General features: G+C 42.7%; 1 long non-coding RNA gene across 1 annotated transcript; it reads left to right on the forward strand.

Annotated features, from left to right (window-relative positions):
- The first annotated feature begins 1,983 nt into the window (after positions 1-1,983).
- Positions 1,984-3,579, forward strand: LOC308609683. The gene is made up of 3 exons (XR_014014328.1): positions 1,984-2,181; positions 2,407-2,529; positions 3,266-3,579. It is a non-coding gene; the product is annotated as an uncharacterized lncRNA (long non-coding RNA).
- Positions 3,580-3,790: the final 211 nt, after the last annotated feature.

Raw genomic sequence — 3,790 nt, forward strand, 5'->3', positions numbered from 1 at the left:
TCCTTGGTCGACACACAGAGAGCAGCCAAAAAAAAAAAAAAAAGAGAGAGAGAGAGAGAGTCTCCTGATACACACATTTCCGGCTGAGGTTGAAGAGGGCAACATTCGACCTTCTTGTTTCAGCTCTTAGATTGTAAACAAGTCTCCTTTTCACGGGCTCTTGAGCGCCATGTTTTTCTCAGTGTGGTGTCTTCTGTTTATGATTTTGCTGTTTAAGACTGCCCCACACATGGTGTTGAAGAGCTGTCTGTTGTTTCTAAGCACAAGAAAGCTGCCATGTGCCCAACGGAGAAAATCCACACGTTGCATAAGCTTGGTTCGGGCTTGAGTGATTATTTAGCACTGTTGGCCATGAAAGCAACATGGATGAATCACTAATATCTATTCAATACAGTGTCTTTAAATAAAAACACAAGTCAAACAAGGTTAGGTATTGGGGCGTTCCCTGGCAGTCCAGTGGTGGTTAGGACTCGGCACTTTCACTGCCGTGGCCTGGGTTCAATCCCTGGTAGGGGAACTGAGATCCCACAACACCACAGACAAAATTTTTTAAAAAAAGACGTTAGGTATTGATCATTGATGAAAATGTAATCAGAGGCTGTAGGAACCTAATCTTGCATTTCCCTTAAGGACACTGGTGGTAGCTTTATAGGACTTATAACTACTGCAAATAACAAGAATTGCCTGAAATCCCAGTTTTTCTTTCTCCTCAGTGGTGACCTCCAACATGGGACGTGTGGAGTCTGCACATCCTTGCAGTTCCGGTGCCCAAGCTGGGCCGCTGTAGGCACTTGATAAATATTGGGTGACACAGTCAAATTAATGGTCTACATTCAGTCTTACAAGGGGCATTTAATAGCATGCAAAAGGCGTCACATTTGTTGAAGAATCGGGATGCGGAGAAATAAAATGCACGGCATTTCTGTACTAAATCATGGCTGAACATCACGTGAAATAGCCACGACAGGAAAAGGATGGTCCTTTGTGCACCGACATTATGACAAACGATGCTTGAGGGAAGCAGTCACGTTATTCCTATTGACTTTCACCAAACGTCTGTTTCAGACAGAAGAATGCATGACGTCAGCACAACCTAAAGAATGCCATCTCACCTCCTGTGTTAGTTTTCTGCTGCTGTTGTAACAAATGACCACAAACGGGGTGATGTAAGACAGCGGGAATTTATCCTCTTACAGCTCTGGAGGCCAGACGTCTTCAATCAAGCTGTGGGTAGGAATGCACTGTCCCCTGGGGACCCCAGAAGTAGACTCTCTTCTTTGCCTCCTAGAGCTTCTGAGACCTGCTGGCATTTTTTTTTTGGCTTCTGACCGTGTCACTCCAATATCTGCCTTCATGGCCACATGGCCTTGTCCTGTCTGTCTTCTCCTCTGTGCATGTCATATAAAGACATTTGTCATTGAATTTAGAGCCACCTGGACAATCCAGAATGATTTGTTTGTCTAAAGAGCTTTAGCTTAATTACACCTGCAAAGACTGTTTTGTCACATTCACGAGTTCCGGGGATTAGGAGAGGAACATCCTTTTAGGGACCGTCATTCAACCCACTACACCCCCTATGCAGAGAAACACAAAATTATAGGAAAGGAGCAGATAACATTTATTGTTTTTTTTTTAATTGAGATACGTTGACATAAAACATTATGCAGATGACATTTCTCTTTTTAAAGCTGAGATACAATTGACATAAAACATTGTATGAGTTTTCGGTGTACAACACGATGATTTGAAATTTGTATATGCAGATGATGTTTATGATTCAACCCAAGAGTAGAGAGAACAGCCACACAAATGCCCAGAGAAGAGAAAGAAAATAAACCCAAGCCTTTCCAGCAGGCAACATGGGAGGATCCCACTGCAGTGCCATACCAAATTCCTACCCTCGTGTGTTCCCTGAATCTAGTTAAAACGGCATTCATTCCACAAAAACTCATTCAATGACAGTGTGTTAGAGCGAAAAGGAACGGGCTGGAATGTAAAAATCTGCCTTCAGTGGAAACTATACCAGAAACAACATGTGGACCACTTCTTATCATCGGCGTTTCAGAATCGTGGCTGACAGACGGCGTGCATAAATCCCATCCTTTTTTTCAAAGACAATCAATGTAGAAGCCCAGCTAACACAAAGTGGAGATGAGCCAGAAGGGTCTGGAAAGGATAAAGGTAAAATCTGGACTTGTCCTCAGGGGTGGGAACTATCGATGTACTTAGAGAGAGTGCCTGGTGATCAATTTCACGTTTGCTTTCTGGCAAGGAACACGTTTACACATTGGGTTGACGTGTGTGAACACTGAACGCCCTGTTTGGAACGGTCTGCAGTGCCTTGAAGGGTTTGGGTTATGTGATGCCAAATGCATTCGTTCGCTGATGGTTTGACTCATTTTATAGGAGCTCCTGGAGCATGTCAGATACACCAGCGTCATGCTGGACAGCTCAGAGAGACATGGATAAACACCACAAAAGAGTTCCATGCCCAGATCAACTAAATCTCAACTCTGAGCTCCATCCAAGGTACATGGGCTCCTTGACCTTTTGTCCTCCAGGGGATGGATGAGGGTAGAATCATATTTTTTTATTTTAATTTTTTACTATTTTTAAAAAATTTTTATTGGAGTTGGTTTACAAAGTTGTGTTAGTTTCACGTGTACAGCAAAGTGAATCAGTTATCCATATCCACTCTTTCTTAGATTCTTTTCCCATAGAGGTCATTACAGAGCATTGAATAGAGCTCCCTGTGCTACACAGTAGGTCCTTATCAGTTATCTATTTTATATATAGTAGTGTGTATATGTCAGTCCCAATCTCCCAATTTATCCCTCTGCACCCCTTCCCCCTGGTAATAATAAGTTTGTTTTCTACATCTGTAGCTCTATTTCTGTTTTGTAGATAAGTTCATTTGTGTCATATTTTAGATTCCACATATAAGCGATATCATATGGTATTTGTCTTTGTCTGACTGACTTCACTTAGTATGATCATCTCTAGGTCCACCCGTGTTGCTACAAATGGCATTATTTCATTCTTTTTTATGGCTGAGTAGTATTCCATTGTTTATATAGACCACATCTTCTTTATCCATTCCTCTGTCGATGGACACTTAGGTTGCTTCCATGACCTGGCTATTGTAAATGATGCTGCAGTGACCATAGGGGTGCATGACTCTTTTTGAATTATGGTTTTCTCAGGGTATATGTCCAATAGTGGAATTGCTGGGTCGTATGGTAGTTCTATTTTTCATTATTTTAAGGCACCTCATACTGTTCTCCATACTGGCTGCACCAATTTATAGAGGGTAGAATCATTTCTAAGCACAGAGCATGGACAACCACCCAGAGACCACGCATGGATAAACACAAGGGCTCGCGGAACATGCCACGGCTCTACGCAGCCCCACCGCAGGCAGAGGCGTTGCTGGAGGAGCATGTGGGAACGCTTCTGTGTTTTCTGGGGGAAATTCCTCTCCTGAGCAGCATCCAGATTGGCAAAAACGTCTCCCTCTTCTGCCACCTTAGGAAGAGCTAGGACTCCTTATAAGAACCGGGCAATTATTTGGGCCTTCCCAGCTCTGAAATTTAGATCTATATCAGTTGAACTACTTTATACTCTGGGCAAATATCTAGTGCTACCAAGGTGCAAATCTTTATAAAAAACTCTTAGACACCCATTTCCTACTCTAACCTCGCAGTGACCGTAAGTGGATGATTTTGGCAAGTGGGAAACGTCATCTAGATTTAAGAAAAGCTGACATGTCATCGCTGCTTGTGCTGCTGTT

Source organism: Mesoplodon bidens (assembly GCF_964165515.1).
Source record: "Mesoplodon bidens genome assembly, chromosome: Y".
Lineage (NCBI taxonomy): Eukaryota > Metazoa > Chordata > Mammalia > Artiodactyla > Ziphiidae > Mesoplodon > Mesoplodon bidens.